An 18,654-nucleotide genomic window follows, 5' to 3' on the forward strand; every position below is an offset into this window, starting at 1 on the left:
GAAACTGATCAACTCCATTCTTTCCAGGTCAATTACCTGGCGAAAATTGGACATTTCTGAGAAACTTACCTGGATGTAGTGAAGGCCAGCCCTTTGAGATGAGCAGGAAGTACAAATCATAGCCAGGGGAAAAGTCTGGTGGTATTCCAGGAGACCACTATTGGAGATGTTACTGGCCAACTGGAGTGGAATCTGTGCTTTGGTTACATTGGCCAATCCACCCCTGACCAATTTCAAACACCTTAAATTAAGGAGGGACTTCTTAGTTAGCGGGTCATTCAAACTTCATATTTGAAAATACAAACTCCATATTTACAAATTTCATATTTACTTAGGAGCTCCTGAAAATTTCCCAAAGAGCTTAAAGCTAGAAACCAGAAAAAGCAGCTTAAATTAGTTTTATTCTGTTGATCTCCAAAATCTATGATCTACATAATCGAATTATTCCAATATGTGCTTTTATTAATCAGCAGGATTTGTTTATTGGAAATGCCACCATGTAAAAGTAACTAGGAGCCACTGGTAGAATTGAATGGGAAAAATTTGGTCTAAATATAATACTTGACCAGATAAGATGGTGATAAGTGAAATGAACCCCAACATAGGGGCACAAGGGTTTTTTACATTTCTTGCTATTGTTTCTAACATATTTATAATGTTTCGGGTGATTTTTGTTTCTTTGTATTCTGTGCCCCCAAAAAACAGCATAATACCTGTTTCCAATGTTTTTGATGTTGGTGCCCTCCATCTTGTATATACACTTCTCTAGTTTGGGGAGGGAAAGGGAAAAAACAGAATACTTAAATAGGAATACAGGTTGACCCATTGTAACAATGAGATGCACAAAACACTGTTGAAAAACAAACTTTACAATTTAGGTGGGGTCCGGGGTAGTGTATAGGGTAGTTTTGGAGCTAGGAGATTAGGGATGGTAGGGGATATATAAAGGAGGAGATAACAATGCTTGATAGGAAATGTATGCTTTACCTTGCTCATGTAACTAACCCCTCTGTGCAGTACTTTTACAATAAATATATAAAAATAAAAGAATAAATATACTTCAAAGGTAATCTGTGTGGTGGTTGGAGGCCAATGGTACAGAAAGACTTACAAGGATTGAATATAGGAAACAAATTACCTAAAAACTGAGATGATACTGAGTATAATCCTAAATGCTCAGGTGGCTGAATTCTGAGGATCTGTTTGAAGCCAACCCAGACAGGAAAGATGAGACTTTTATTTCCAATGAAGGTGCAAAAAAGATACTACTGGAGTTGTGGCTAAAGTGGTAGCCTTGAGTAAAACTGCTCTGGGACAATGCCCAGAGCATGAGATCAAACCCAAGACCAGCCCCCAGTCACTTATAAAAAAGGTTGTGTGTCTGTGTGTGGTGGCAGATCCCTTTACTAGTTTGATGATAGAGCAAGAATTTTAACAATGATTCATGGTCTCAATATTTACCTCTTTAGTAATTGTTTTCATAGTAATGTGTGCATGGGTGCTTTATCTCTTCTATAACAGGTTTTGTTCAGTGACTGACTGAAAATCTGCCTTAATCAAACCCTTTTTAAAATCAAAATATCTTATTGGATACTGCTGAATAGGAAAGTCAATGATTATTGTTTGGAAGAAAAGAAAGCAAAACCAGATGGGAGAATTGTAGAAGTTAAATCTTGAAGTGCTTGACTGATATAAGCACTGCCCTTGTAAAGATAGTCAAAACCTTACCAATGCTATTTTAGAAAAGTGCTAGGGGCTAGAGACATGGCACTAGTAGTAGAACACCAGGTGGGTAAAAGTTGGTTATTTTTCATATGGCCAGGTGTTCGGATTTGGTTGATTATTAAAGCTTTTGACTAGTTTGAAAGGGATCAAAAGTTTGAGCCATCATGAAAGATGATCCCAAAGCTCAAATTCATGGGAGCCAGTGGTGGGCTGCCTATCCACTGTGCTTATTCAACTTGGACATGTGACAGGATGCTTTCTGCCAGAGTAAACTTTGCCTTGCTGAGATGGTGTTTGTAGGATACCTTAATTGCTCCCGGTATTTCCAACACAGATCTTCTGTGCCATTCATGAGGGATCCTAGGAGCCCCTCATAGGAGACACATCCAGATGCCCTGTTGAGCCAACCTCCTGGATGGTCTAAACATGCCATCCTTGGTAGCTGATAATGGACCTAGGTATAAAGTTAATCGGCAACATCAGGAAAGTTACAAACAGGCACCCTCAGAAGCAAGCAACCTCAGGCATTGGCCTTGGTAGAAAAAAATGAAACTCTGTATCCTTTTTTGGTACTTGTGTCTTTGTAGGGATGGTGTATGAGAGAAGTGTGTTAGATTCAGGCTCTTAAAATCTTTCTGTCTAAGAGTCTTGATCTGCAAATTCATTTGTCCAGATAGGCAGAGTGAAAAGTTGGAGATGGAGTCATCTCTGAGAAAAATCTCTAATAATGGAGTCGAGAAAAGGGAGGAACAAGAAACACAGTCTGAAGGGCAAAAGAATTATAAACTTAGGAAGCCCAAGAAAATTGGAGTTAAAAAGCTTCCCTCAGACATTTTTAATATTGTCTTCTTTTAGGGAGAATGTGGGGAAAGATATGAAAATATGTGTTAAGGCTGATTTTTATTTTTGAGCTTAATTTTAATGTTCAGTTGGTAAACTATATCCTCTATATCCCTGTCTCTGTGTAAATACCCATAAACATGAAATATAAAGTGATTTTGATAAAAAATAAAAATGACTCAGAAGAAATGATAAATGTAAAAAAAATCTTCACAGGGATGGTTAGGTGGTTCAGTGGTAGAGCGCTTGCCTTGCATGCATGAAGCCCTGGGTTCGATTCCTCAGCACCACATAAGCAGAAAAAAGCCGGAAGTGGCACTGTGGGTCAAGTGGTAGAGAGTTAGCCTTGAGCTGAAGAGCTGAGAGAGAGCGCCCAGGCCCAGAGTTCAGGCCCACTACCTGACCCCCACCCCTCCCGAAAAAAAAAAAACAATCTTCACAGAAGCAAACTCTCAGAGATATTTCATGACTTTGACAAGGATAAAGTGGGTGAAGTTAGTATAAATATAAAGTATGACAATGTACAAAAACATAAAAAGATACTCATATATTTCATTATATAACCCAAAGCAGAAAACAAATGTTGTTTAGATGATTTTTTAAAACCCAGTCTCTCAGGTACTGGGAAGGTGGCTCAATGGTAGAGTGCCTACATGCATGAGGCCTTGGGTTTGATTTCTCAGCAATATGAGGCCTTTGGTTTGATTTCTCAGCATCACATAAGCAGAAAAAGATGGAAGTGGTGCTGTGGCTCAAGTGGTATCACTAGCCTTGAGCTGAGGGACAGCACCCAGGCCCCAGAGTTTAAGCCCCATGACCAACTAAATAAAAATAAAAAACAAAACAAAACACAGTCTCTTACTTTTGTTGCCTCAACTCTGTAATAACTCTGCTTCAGCCTAGGGCTAACATTTTAAGTGTGGACATTTATCAACACTCCTGAATCAGACTCTACTTGATCATTTTTAAAATTCATATTTTGTTCTTAATTTTCATCTTTATAAACTCACATGCACCTATAAAAAATGGTATGGCCATCCCAGTAACCTTCTCAAAGTACCTCCTAATGACAATTTACGAAAAGTTCTATTGTATTACAACAAGGAAAAAATGCTACAAATAAAGAAAAGCAATAATTTAATATTAATGATTAATAAAATAAAAAACAAAACAATTACCAGTGTTTTCAGTATTTGAAGTGTACTACAAATTAGATTTTATTATTGTCATATTTCTTTACATTTAACACTGGCTAAGATTATGATGTTCAACAAGAATGATATAGGCTATGAGTGGTGTTTAAATCACCCACTAAGATGACCATTTATAGTTCATCTCATAATTTGTATATGGCTTATATCATCATTTGTTCCTCACTAACATATAAAGTAAGGAAGGCCTACAGTTTTAGCAGAAACTGTGTAGTTAACATAGTCAGCTCTTTATTCTGCTCCTTTACACAAAGACTTTGCAACTTCTCATTAGTAAAGTTTCTATATACTCTAAAATGTACATACTTAGGAGTATTTATCTGCTACCATAAATCTTAAATACTTTATAGAAAAGTATTATGACCTACCAAACAGTCCCAGTTTTGGCATATATAAGCAAATTCCCAAAATTAATATATTTAAAACATTAAAACTTTTAACAAACCTTAACACTTGCTGCAGTGTTCATTATGACAGGTCCCTTGTATAGAATAATTGAATTCCTCATCCTACACATCTCTTGCACAACAAATATCTGGAATTATTTTGTTTTTGACATGTCAATCTTGACTTTATTCTTAAATGTGTATTTATGTAAGAAGTACATGGTTCTAAAATTCTTTTAAACTTAGTTTTTGTTGAATTGTCTAGTTTAAGAAAATCAATTACAATTTATATATAAAAAATTTCTGTGCTCAATTCAGCATCACATATACTAAAACATTGGAATGATACAGAGAAGATTAGTATGGCCCCTCCGCAAGGATGACAGGCAAATTCCTGAAGCATTCCATCCCCCAATTTGTTAAGAAATGGAAAGACTTGGGAAAAAAATTAAGTAGAGTAAGCCAAGTCCAAAGAAACATAGGTCCCATGGTTTCTCTAATTTTCAATAACTAATATATGTCTGGGATAAGCAGAAAATGTCAAAAGTTATGTGTATATGACCAGATAAGGTTATGTTAATGGAAATGAACCCCAAGTTAGGGACACAAGTGGTTTTTTCTTGCTATTTTTTCTCACATACTTATAACCTACAGTGTGGATTTTTTTTTTTTTGTTTCTTTATATGTTCCTCCCCCATGCTATAACACCTATTTTCACTGTATTTGAAGTTGGTGCGCCTACATATTGTATATATTCTCCTCTAATTTGCTGAGGGGAAGGAAAAAAAACCAAAATGCTTAAATAGGGATACAGGTTGACCCATTGCAACAATGAGATTCACAAGAAACTATGTTGTAAAGTGAACTTTACAATTGAGGCGGGGGAAGGGAGGAGGTTAATGGACTTGTGGAAGTGAGAGGGAAGGGAAGGTAGGGGAACAATAAAGGAGGAGGTAACAATACTTGTTAGGAAATGTACTCATTACCTTGCTCATGAAGTGTTACCCCTCTGTGCAGTATTTTTACAATAAGAACGTATAAAACTGTTCTGAGATGGAAGAGTTTATTTCCTTTATTTTACTCATATAATATCGTTAGCAAAGAAATTCATGAAAATCCCCGATATGAAGGTATTTTGAATAAATATGTGTGTTAATGCACGCATGTGCTCAAGCACTTGCATGTGTGCTGGCATGCTCAGAGTTTGAAATCAGTGATGCTGAATTGAGCACAGAACTTTTTATATATATATAAATTGTAATTGATTTTCTTAAACTAGACAATTCATCAAAAACTAAGTTTAAAAGAATTTTAGAACCATGTACTTCTTACATAAATACACATTTAAGAATAAAGTCAAGATTGACATGTCAAAAACAAAATAATTCCAGATATTTGTTGTGCAAGAGATGTGTAGGATGAGGCATTCAATTATTCTATACAAGGGACCTGTCATAATGAACACTGCACCAACTTGCTAGGCCTTTTCTCTCTAGATTGGTGAGCTACTAAATGAGCTACATCTCCATTCTTGGCCCTTTGCTAGTTCATTAAAATTTTTGAAAAATAATTTCATGAATTTCTTTTGCCCTGATTGGCTTCCAACTGTTAGCCACAGATCTCAGGCTCCTGAGTAGATATCCCGAGTAGTTAGGATTACAGGTGTGACAAACAAGCAAAGGCTTTCAGAATAACGTTAAAAGTAGAAGAAAATTTACTTCAGAGGGGCACGTATTAGCATCTCCAATTTTAAAACATTTTGGAGTGGTTATTTATGATTTTTTTTATTTTTGGATACTTATAAGACGGTAGGTGATGATATTTAAATTTTTAGTACTTTTTAAAAAGGGTACTGGAATTGTGGGACAGAAGAAATTTGTTTCTCTTTGGACCTCAATGTATAAGCTCAGTTCTGTGCATGATAAAACAATGTCTCCAACACAATCTGTGTTGAAAACAAATGTGACAGAAAACAATCACCATGGGAAATATTTAGTATGCTATTATTTCTTGTACAATATGAATATTGAATTGAGAGTGTCATAGAATGGAGAGATTTTTATCTACCTTTTGTGTATTGCTGAAAGACTTTCAGAAACTTTGACTCATTTCCTTCCTCACTGTATGTGTCTTTAGGTCATGCACTTACTGCTTTTAATTACAATTTTTCCCAACACTAAAATGGTAATAACATTAGCATGATAGCATATGTTATCTTAACAATTAAGGGAACAAAAGTGGGAAATACTTAACATAAACTTCTAGGAATGAGCTTTGAGTTTAGCCAGCAGTCTTTTTAAAATACTAAATAGAATGTGATAAGTAGTACAGAAACCATTACATGTAGTGAGCAACCAGAAGTAATATCTATTGATCATGCTCTGCTTCCAAGGAGGCCAGGTGGATAACTTCTCATGCTGTAAATCAAATTGGTTATCTTATGTCTTGATAGTGTAAAAATATCAGGGACAGGATGATGAAGGAATGTTGTAGACTGAGGTGAAATCCATATGAAAATGTGCAAAACTGATAAAACATAAAAATATCTGAGCAGTATATTGTGTTTTACAACATTTTAGTTACATCGCAAAGATAAAGAAGACATAGGAGAATAAATTCTTTTTTTGTTGTCCTATCATAGGTCCTTAGAAGGATGAACTCTTTCCTCATTCTTATACAGGCATCATCGGATGAGAGGAACTGTATTTTTTTTGTTTGCTTCCTTCCATTTATTCTTCAGTTTGAAATCTGAGCTACTTGAGACTGAAAGAAACCAAGGGAAATTAGAAAAACAGGCTTTGGAAAGAGCAATCAATGTAAAATAAATAAACTACAGCCTTGTAACAGGTCTAACTAAACTGAGTTATATAGTGTCAATTGTTAACAGAAAATGATTTAAGCAATACCATGTTTTTGAAAACTGAAAAATGTTGGGAGTTGCTACATTTTTTTTCTTTTCTACTACCTCGAATTAATTATTGATCTGGTTTAGCGAGATTAAAGATGAGATTAACCAGAAACCAGATTAAAAATGGACAAAAGTCTGAATAGACATGTTCTCCATAAAGCCCTGAAAATTTCCTGTGGGTTTACAAAGTTGTGTTTAATACAACTTCTAAGCTGCCTTAATACTTTTTGAGCAGAAGTCATTAGAGAAATATAATTCAAAATTACTATGATACAACTTCATAAATATTATAACTCATGAAAAAAATCAATGGAACCAGTTATGGTGGTAAAGTCTTGTAATTCCAAGCATTTAGGAGGTTGGATTTAAGTCTAATGCCAGTATAGGGTACTGCAGATAGTAAAAAACTGCCCTTTATTATCTTTGAATAAAAGGTAATAATTTTGGCGAGAGTGTGGAAAAAAGGAAATTTTCTACACTATTGGTCAAAAAACAGGTTAGTATCCTCGTTGTAGAAAGTAGTATGCAAGTTTCTATAGAAATCCAAAGTTAAGTTGAACCATCAATCATGTGATTATTTCTCTCTGGGTAACTTTTAAATATATCTGTAGTTCATTTTTATTCACATTATTCACAAGAGCAGCCAAGATATAAGTTAATGTTCAGTGTTCAACTACAGACTAATAAAGCAACTATGACACATGCACGAATACCTTTTTCTGTTTCATTCTTAAAATAACAAGAGATTGCTCCCATTAGCCACAACTTATAATGACCTGAAAGACGTATTCAAAATGAAGAAAAATGTTGTGTTCTGATCTTTGTAAACACACACACACACACACACACACACACACACACTCATCAACATCAAATATTAAGACAGAATTTTTTAAAACAAAATAAAGCAAAGTGGAACTTCTGGGGCATTTAGTTGACAATGTAGAACATACTAGAAATACAATATGAGGTATAGAGTTGAAATGTACAATATGAGGATACAGGGGACAACACTGGCCTTACATAGGAATGAAGCTAAGTAAGTGGGAGTTGTTCTTCCTAGTAGGGGTTGCTCTTTTAGTTGTTCTTCTTTCAGTAATGGATAAGATGAATGTAATACTTTCAATATACCTCCTTGTTTGCAGAAATGATAACAAACAATATAGCAATAATGTTGCACTCTCAACATAGAACAAACTGTCAAATTAAAATACATGAGATTATCCTTGATGTAACTAATTATTACAAATAAGGGAATCCATGGGAACTATGTTTCTTTAAGTCTGGCTTATTTCACTTAATATGATTTTTTCCAAGACCTTCCATTTCCTTACAAATGAGGTGGTATCTTTCTTTCTGATGGAAGCATAGTATGTGTGTATGTGAGTGTGTGTGTCTCATTTTCTTGATACATTCATCTACTGAGGGGCATCAGGGTTGATTCCATATCTTAGCTATGGTAAATATTACTGTGATAACCATAATTGTGCTGATAGCTTTAGTGTGGCCTTGTTTGTGGTCATCATGTTAAATGCCCAGAAGTGGGATTACTGGGTAATAGGGAGCATTATTGTGTACATCAAGGATAATCTTAGTAGATGAGTAGAATAGCTCAATAGATATGTACATATGACCCTATAAGGTGATTCTAAGTGAAATGAACTCCAAGACATGTTCTTTGTTGTTGTTGTGCTTAATGTACTCCATGATTTCTTTTTATCCTTTTGTGGTTTCCCCACCTATGGTTTATCCCCTGTAGTCACTGTATTTGATTTTGATACCCTGTGTATTGTAAATATGTTGATCTGAACTGGGAAAGGGGAAGGAATAAAAAAACAAAATAGTGAGACAAAGACAAAGGGGGAACCTATGCAACAGTGATACTCACAAAACAATAGGTTGGAAACGATCTTGAGAGGTGCGTTGGGAAGGAAGAGGGAGAAAAATGGGTGAAGGGGTAAAAAGTTAGAAAAGAAATTAATTCATTACCTTAATTATGTAACTATAACCACTCTGTACATTACCTTGACAACAAAATTTAAATAAAAAATAAAATAAAATATATGAGAGCAGCAATACAGTCGGTGGGACTAGGGGAAATTCTGTACTATGCAAAGCAAAGTAGAACAGCTGTGGAGAGCAGCAATTTGACTTCAATGTAGGAAGTAATAAACTAGCATACAGATTTTCAGATCATGTCAGTCATTAAAAAGGGAAAACAAGATGCATACTCAGCAAACCAATAGAGATAAAATAGAAAACTAAACAATTGAGGTGAAGAGATGAATTGGATCAAGAATAAAAAATGACAGAATTAGAAAACAATAACAAAATGGTAAGTTTAAAAAACATTACCGTAATTCTATTAAATGTTGTTTACATCACAATTTGTTAGAACTATAACTCAAATCACAGTTTGATTGTATATCATTTGAAAAATAGTTTACTTATAATTGATTACTTCATATTGAATGTTTAATATATAATTTTACTTTCTGCAGATGTAGAAAAGAAAAAATGAAACTAATTTTTAATAAATTAATGTAATAATTCAAAGTGTATCCTACACTTAGCACTCATCTTAATATGAAAAAATAAATTATTGCTCATGACTCTTGGTGTTAGGTGGAAGGGTTCAGAATTGTAGTAAAATTCACACCACACAATACAGGAGGGTATGACTCCTCTAGGGCCAAGGAACTGGGGGATGAGAAACTGGTTTGGCTAGTACCTCAATGTTCTGTGGCATTATCCTTGACCTGGCTATGTCCCCTTTGTGTAAGTTCACTTCTTAACCCAGTGCTGGCCACACACCGGCCACTTGTGCTGTGGAAGTGGCAGGAGTAGAAGTGAGATCAAGAATGACCAAAATCTGGATTTATGGACTGATTGGGGTGTCTTTAAAAAAATCTTAGAGCTGAAACTCAGACTTTGGCACTGTCCCTGAGCTTCCTTGATTCAAGGCTAACACTCTAACACTTGAACCACAGCTCACCTTTCATCTATTTTAGTAGTTTAGTAGACAGAAGTGTCTCACATATTTTCCTGCTTGGGTTGGCTTCAAGTTGCCGCCCTAAGAGCTCAGCCACTTAAGTATCTAGGATTGCTGGTATGAGCCACTGGCACCTGCTAAGGATGTGTGTGTGTGTGTGTGTGTGTGTGTGTGTGTGTGTGTGTGTGTGTGTGTTTACCAGGGCTTGAACTCAGAGCCTCAGTGGTATGCTTTAGCTTGTTTGCACAAGGTTGGTGCTGTACTACTTGAACTACAGTAGCTCTGCTACCCATCATTTTGGTGATTCATTGGAGATAAGAGTCTGCCCAGGCTAGCTTTGAATCTTGATTGATCCTTAGGTCTCAGCCTTGAGTAGTCAGGATTATAGGCATGAGCCACTGGCACCCAGCTGCAAGGCTGTGTTTTCATAATCTCTTCTGTTCTAACTGCTGTCTTGCTCTGGCCTAGATCTCTGACCTCCACATCAGCTCCCAGCAGCCCCTGACTGTGTGAAGAACATAAAGCTCAAACCTGATCCCATTTCTTTTTTCTCAGGGGAGAAGGTTATATTTCATCTGAAGCCAGGGTTATGAGGGGTAGCTGTAGATGGGTGCTCAGCTAGAGAAAGGTAGTCTGTTTTAGCTAAGAAAGAAACTGGCCAGTTGGTAATAGCTCATGCTCTCATATTCCCAGCTCCTCAGGAGTCTGAGATATGAGGATTGCCATTCAGAGGCAGCCCAGCTAGAAAAGTCTATGAGAATCTCTTCTGCAAATAACCACGCAAAAGCTGGAAGAAAAACTGTAGCTTAACTGGAAGAGTGCTAGCCCTGAATGAAAAAAGTGAGGGACAGAGCCCAGGCCCTGAAATCAAGCCCTAGTCCCAAGATGTTTATGCACACACTCACAAAAAACACACACAGGAAGGTGGTTATGATGAGCTGAACTAGAACTGGAGGCAGTCATGAGGCATAGTCACAGTAAACTCTCAAGAGATACATCCATGTACAGGCCCACAGGACCATGGGAAGGACACTACTGATGCTTATTTGTAGTCGGCCCAAGATTGCAGACCTTCATCTGCCCCCTAGCACTGGTGAGGAAAGCAGGCCTCTGAGCCCTGGGACTCTAGGGCCAGCGACTGCTACAAGCAGCAACCAGCCAGCTGTGAATTCCTGAGCCTAAAATTCTTTCATAAGCCAAAACTCAACACCTGCCCAAGGTGTGCCTGACAAATTCACACTCTTGTGATACCTGCATGAGTGGGCATTACTTGGTGTGATATCTTGCAGCTTCTGCCCTCCTGGCCCAGAACCATGGTCTGAGATGTCAATTTACTGCTCAGATCCATATTACACCCATGACAGATGCCATTCTGATTATCTCCATGCCCCAAGGCTCATCCCTTCTCGGGTACTGTGGATTGCTCTAGAGGTAATGGCCTCCAAACAGGCTTCTCTCAAGACTTGTAGGACACCTAGACATTGGGAGACCCTCAGTAGCTGGAAAGTACTCTGCCTAGAGCAACAGAGGGCGGTCAAGCAGGCCAGGTGTTGGCCATGGGGCTTGAACTCTGGGCCTGGGCTCTGTCCCCAAGCTCTTTAGCTTACCACTTGAGCTACAGAGCCACTTCCAGTTTTCTTGAGGTTCCTTGGAGATTAGAGTCTCCCAGATTCCTGCTTGGGCTGGCTTTGAACTGTGGTCCTTATATCTCAGACTCCTGAGGAGCTAGGAGGACAGGTGTGAGCCACCGGTGCCCAGCTGATCTAGCCTTTCACCCCCAATAGACTAGGAGCTCCTGAAAGCTTTTCTGTATTATATCTGTGCCAGTACACGGGCTTGAACTCAGGGCTTGGGCTCTGGTCTCTTAACATTTTCCCTCACGGTTAGCACTCTACTACTTGAGCCACAGCTCCATTTCTGGCTTTTGGTAGTTAATTAGCAAGAAGACTTTCACTAACTTTCCTCCCCTGAGCTGGCTTGACCCACGATCTATATCTCAGTCTCCTGAGTAGCTAGGATTTACAGGGGTTGAGCCACTAGTGGCTTTGGACTAGAAGCTTTTCTTAAGCAAGCTTTATTCCCTGTTTGCCTTGACTCCTCCATGCAAAGGAGGTCTGAGGGTCAAGAGTTGTGAAAAATAAGCTTCCAGCCACAGGAAATGGCTGGGGTACCTGGTAAAAAGCAAGCTAATCTTCCCCCTGGGCCCTATTCTGGGACCCGACCATGTACCCTACCTGTGACTCAAGTACAAACCTTCACCCAACCTTGAATGTCCTCCCAGACTTGTCTGAAGCCACAGAACTTTTATCCCACCCACACCATCTGCTCTACACACACCTCAGGACGTTTGCCCATGTTGGACCTTCTGCCTGATGACCCTCTGTCCTGTATCCAAATCTTAGAACTCCTGTGGAATTTTGCACTGGTTATATCACCTCGCAGAGCAAGTCTTTTCTTCCCTTCTCCCTCTTTTTTTTTTTTTTTAATATTGAGTTGCTAGACATGACACTTTTGCAGGCTGACTGGCAAATGTTCTATCTTGGTGTGTGTGTGTGTGTGTGTGTCTGCATGGGTGTACCAGTCCTAGGGTGTGAATTCATGGCCTGGATGCTATCCTATCCCTGAGCTTTCATGCTCAATGCTAGCATTCTACTACTTGGGCCACAGCTCTACATCTGGCGTTTTGGATGTTTAATTGGAGAAAAGTGTCTCATATAGGCTTTCCTGCTTGCAATTGGGATCCTCATATCTCAGCCTCCTGAGTAGCTTACAAGGGTGAGCCATCAGCACCTGCCATCTACCCTACCTCTTACCTATAACCTCAGTCTTCCTCTGAGTCCTAGAAGAATATGTCTCACCAGGCTCACTTTTTTTGCCAGTCTTTGGGCTTGAACTCAGGTTATGGACATGTTTCTGAGCTTCTTTTGCTCAAGGCTAGCACTCTATCACTTAAGCCACAGTCCCACTTTTGGCTTTTTCTGTTTGTGTGCTACTGAGCAATCAAACCCAGGGCTTAGTGCACGCTAGGTAAGCACTCTACCACTAAGCCACAATCACAGATCAAGGCTCACTTCTAACAGGAATTATGAGGGTGAGATTGATTGGCATACCCCTTTCGGCATAGATATTGCTGACTATTTCATGTCTTTGCCATGATTTGGGACCAGCCTGTGACTCAGCAATGAGGAATGATAAATGAATGATATCCACCATGCCCCAGAGGTCTAGTTTCACATTCTACAGAGAGATAGAGAATATGGAGCCAGAAACTTTGTCAACTCCTACAGTATAGGTACTGTGGTCTCCCTGGAGGAAGTGGCTTGCTGCTAGGTGTCCCATCGGGCTTCAGTTATTAAATGGTAGAAAAGGATACTATGTTCAAGCTGCCAGCTCAGACTTAGTACAATTCAAGTCATGTCCCAGCTTCCCCAGGTTGGACGGCTGGGCATGGGCAACCTGCTGAATGTCCATCATCCATCCATCATCCATCCATACACAGAGACATGGAGTTATTGCCTCTTTTTTTGGGGGGGGGGTGGACAGTTCCGGGTTTGTACTATGAGACTAGACCCTGTCCGTGAGCTCTTTTGCTCAAAGGTAGTGCTCGGCCTTTGAGCCACAGCCCAATTCATGTTTGTTTGTTTTTTTCCTGTAATCTCTTAGAAATAAGAATGTCTTGGACTTTCCTGTCCCGGTTGAATTCAAATTGGCATTCTCTATATCTCAGCCTCCTGATGAGTTAGGATTACAGGCAGGAGCCCCTGGATCCTGGGTTTCTTTTCTTCTTGTTCTTTTTTGTAATCATAACAATCTGAAATCTTCACGCTATCATTCCAATGGTTTGCGTTATAAGTAAACTACCCAAGCCTAGAGTTCGAATGCCAAGACTGCCACCCACAAATTGAAGGTGATCCTGACAAACTCATTCCTATTAATGTGAATGCTAATGGAATGTTATAAAAGTAATAATTAAATTTGCAATTAATTCATGATTCTATTTTAGAATGCCACATAAAAATTATTGGATTTATATCTTCCATTCTAGCACCATGGTATGATTCCCCTAATGGAAGGATATTGACTAATTTTTAATCAAGGCTTTTATAAGTATTCAAACGTGATACTTCATTAAATGGAAGCATAATTTGCTAACTAATAATTGGTTTTATATATATTATCTAATATCCTCAAATTCCCTCTCTCTCTTCATATATATATATATGTATGTATGTATATATCTACACACCAATTTATCTATCTATCTATATTGGGTACTCCTGTGGCTTGATCACAGGTCCTCAGAACTTTCTGGCAGCTCAGTTTGCTAGAGGCTGGTGTGCTAAGACTGTGACCCCATTTATGGCCATTGTAGGACATAAGTTGAAATCCCAGCATGTCCAAAAATTTATTCGTGTAGTAAGAAGCCAATTTTGACACTTTTTTTTCCTTTTCTGTGAAAGTCCTGGGTCTCAGTATGATGTATAATCCATATGCAAATATATCCTATGTGATATGATGTAATAAAAGAACTGTTATATGTGTAATAATACTAAATAAATAAGGGTAATAAACATAATATGCAATAAACCCATGTATGTAAATAGATCTCATATATTAATATTACTTTTTCCAGTGCTGGTGCTTCATTTCAGGCCCTGGGAACTGGTCTGAATTTCTTGTCTTCAAGGATGGTGGGCCTTTCCCCTTCATCCACAATGCCACAAAGTTATCCAGACCCTGAGTTCAAATACAAGGCCTGCCAGAAAAATAGTGCAAATTCCAAACCATGGAATTACTATTATTGTTATTATTATTATTAGCCGAGCACAGGGCTTGCTCTCAGGTCTTGATACCTCTGCCACAGCCAACTCTTGGATCCTAGGACCTAAGTTCAAATTTTGGGGCTGGCAAAAAAAAAAAGAAGCATAAAACTGACAAGTTCAAGAAGATGGTTTTACTTTAGTTTCCTTTGTGTTGTGACCATCCTGGATGTAAATGACAATGCAAAGAAAGAGTACATGACCTTGTATTGCTGATGTTTGGTGGACTATTAAGGAAGCCATAGCCGAAACTGGCAACTTAGGTGTGGAGGACGAATCCTGGGATTGCCACTAATGAATGGCAGAGATTCTAAGAAACCAAATTCTCAAGTACATCCATACAAATAGAATGTTATAAAAGTAACAAATAAATAAGTAGTTAGTGTTTGATTATATTATAAAATTATACACAACATTTATACTACCATGACTAATTTTCAATTAATACTTTATTATGTATGCAATCATGATACTTAAAAAGGGAAGGCATAATTTCATTGCCAATAATCGGTAGCAATATCATGTATGAATTTTCATAGTATACAGACATCTCTCTCTTGTTTCATGCATCTATCTGTCTGTCTGTTTGTCTGTCTGTCTATCTATCTATCTATCTATCTATCTATCTATCTATCTATCTATCTATCAATTTATTTATCTACCAATCTACACATTTATCTGTTTATACACTTGTTACTACTGGGACTCAGTATTAGAGTGCTCGTCTAATACGTATAAAGCCCTGGGTTTGATTCCTCATTGCCACATGCACAGAAAAATCCAGAAGTCATGCTGTTGCTCAACCAGCTGAGCACTAGCTTTGAGCATAAAAGCTTAGGGACTGTGTCTAGACTCTTACTCAAGATCCAGGAATGGCACCAAAAAAGATAGAATGTTCTGACTGCAACTATATAAGGATAGGACTGCAAATACTTCATCACAGAGCAAGCCAGGAATCTGGTGCTGACAGCTGCCATCTAACCTGACTTAGCCAGAGGTAAACTGCTGCAACTCAGATCCACAGAACCAGATGCTGCTGGCTCACTCACCCCATCATCCACGATCCTGGGGGACTGAGATCTGACACTGGTGGGTTTAAAACCCAGCGCTGAGCTGTGGCTCAAAGTGTTAGAGTTCTAGCGTTGATCAAAAGATCTTAGGACAGTATCCCCAACCTTTCAGTGCAATCCCCGTGGCTGACTGTACCTACCCATTAAATCCCACCCCTCTAAATCATTAGATGTGAACTTTGTGTAGTTTGTGATGTGTTTATGAAAGAATGGTGATACTAATGGAAACACCCTAATTCTAATGACAGCGTGTGGGATACAGCTATGTGATGAGTCTTTCATGAGGTGTTGTGTGCTAAGTCCTTCACGGGGTACATTCTTTCATCTGGTCCTTGTAAGAGCTCCACAAGTCAGATGATTGTGCAGATGAGAAACTTGGGGCTCAGATATCCCCATGTCAGGGCCAAAAGGATGTATGTACCTAACTCTATTGAGTTGTCTCCTGCAGACAATTGTTTTGGTTTATTTTTCTCAGTCGTGGACCTTGAACTCAGGGCCTAGCCACTGACCCTTCCCTGTTGGGCTCATGGCTAGCATCTTACCATGTGGAACCAAGGACCCCTTGCAAAGGAGTGTTACAGTCTAGGTGTCTGTAGCTGAGGTGTGTCATCCTGTCTACTCAGCAGCTGAGATGTAACACTCTCAGTTCCAAATTATCCCAGACACAAAGGTTCCCATGAGACTATTATCTCCTGTTCACTACTTAGAAACTTGAAGTGGAAACTGGGTTCCGGCGACTCACGCCTGTCATCCTGGCTACTCAAGAGCCTGAGAGCTGAGGATCACAGCCTGAAGCCAGGGGGCAGCAAAATCCTTGAGAGGCTTCTCTCCAGTGACCTACCAAAAATCTGCAGGTGTGCTGTAGCTCAAGTGGTAGAGTGCTTGGCTTTAGCTGAAGAGTTCAAGGACAGCACCCAGGACTAGATTTCAACTCCTTCAATTTCCAAGAAAAGAAAGAAAAAAACCTGAAGCGGACTGCTGGGAATGTGTCTGAGGAGTAGAGTGCTTTGCATGTATGAATCCCTGGGTTGGATTCCTTAGTACCACATCACTAGAAAAAAAGCCTGAAGTAGCTCTGTGGCTCAAGTGATAGAGTGCTATCTTTGTACAGGAGAAACTCAGATACAGTGCTCAGGTCCTGAGTTCAAGCTCCAGGACAAGTGTATGCACACACATACATGAACACACACACACACACACACACACACACACACACACACCCCACAGATACCAGAAATGAAGCTGTGACACCAAATGGTAAAGCACTGAGCTTCTGTTCTCATCTCATGGTCAGCACCCAGGCCCTTTGTTCAACCCCAAACCTAGCCACCCAGGACCCAACTAGGAGAGGTCAAAGGTTTCAAAACCTGATGAGCTCACCATCCCTAAATGACAGGAAGCATTGTTCTATTACCCATGTCCTTAGATTTTGCAAACTTCCAGAAACCTAGTAAGGCACCATTGCCGATAATGAATCATTTTATTAGGTTCAGATCCCTTGTTGTCTGACAGAAGGACCATTGAATTAATTGTAGCAGTTTATTTCAACACTGAAACATAGTCTAAAAAAGACAGGATGAGTGCAGAGAACTTGGCCTTCCACAGAAGGTGGCACAAATGAAGGCTTCCTATTAAAACAGAGCACTTGGGAGAGAGATAGATTGGGGTACAAAGAGGTCTTTTTCTCTTGGCCTTCAAAGCCTGCTCACACTCATCCTCACTAATTGCCCCGCATGAATTGTTTGTTACAGTGCTGTACAGGAGTCAAGCTTTTTTTCTGCCGGTTCCAACAATGAGACAGAGTTTCTCCAGCAGCCTGGGGTGAGGAGAAAACCTCAGGCTACCCTGGGAACAGTGAGGGAAGCCCCGGAACATGCACTGTCTTGAAAAGACTGTCTGTGCTATGAAATCATTCTATTCAAAGCAAATTTCCTAGTTGGGTGCCTTTCATTATAGGGACTCTGGACCTTCACCGATAGAAATGCATGATACATACCTGGGGAGACATGGAGTTACTTGTTTTTTGTTTGTTTGTTTGTTTGGCATGTCTGGGGGCTGTATCATGAGCCCAGGCACTGTCCCTGAGCTTCTTTTGCTCAAGGGTAGCACTCTTTCTTTGAGCCACAGCCCCATTCATGGCAATTTTTTATTCCTGTGATCCCTCAGAAATAAGAGTGCTGTGGACGTTCCTTTCCAAGCTGAATTCAAACAGGCATTCTCTACCTCTCAGACTCCTGAAGAGCGAGGATTACAGGCAGGAGCCTCTGACACCTGCCTTTCTTTTCTTCTTGTTCTTTTTTTTTCATTGTGATGAACTGAAATCTTCACAGTGTCATTCTAATGGTTTGCATTTAGAAGTAAACTATCCAGGCCTAGAGTTGACTGCCAGGACTGCCACCTACAAATGGAAGGAGATCTGGAGAAAATCTTTCCTATTCATGTGAATGCTTAAAGGAATGTTATAAAATTAACAATTAAATTTGCAGCTGGTTCATGATTTTCTTATAGAATGCCACACAAAAAGTAGTGGATTATGTCTTCCATTCTAGCACCATGGTATGATTCTCCCAATTAAAGAATACTGACTACTTTTACATTAATACTTTAATAAGTATTCAACCATAATACTTCATTAAATGGAGGCATAATTTATTAATAATTCATAATATATATATAATTTAATATCTTCACATTCTCTCTCT

General features: G+C 38.9%; 1 pseudogene; it reads left to right on the top strand.

Moving 5' to 3' along the window:
• The first annotated feature begins 4,467 nt into the window (after window positions 1–4,467).
• On the top strand, window positions 4,468–4,582 carry LOC122125953 (annotated as a pseudogene).
• Window positions 4,583–18,654: the final 14,072 nt, after the last annotated feature.

This window comes from Dipodomys spectabilis, unplaced genomic scaffold (assembly GCF_019054845.1).
Source record: "Dipodomys spectabilis isolate Male_0828 unplaced genomic scaffold, ASM1905484v1 ptg000268l, whole genome shotgun sequence".
Taxonomy (NCBI): Eukaryota; Metazoa; Chordata; class Mammalia; order Rodentia; family Heteromyidae; genus Dipodomys; species Dipodomys spectabilis.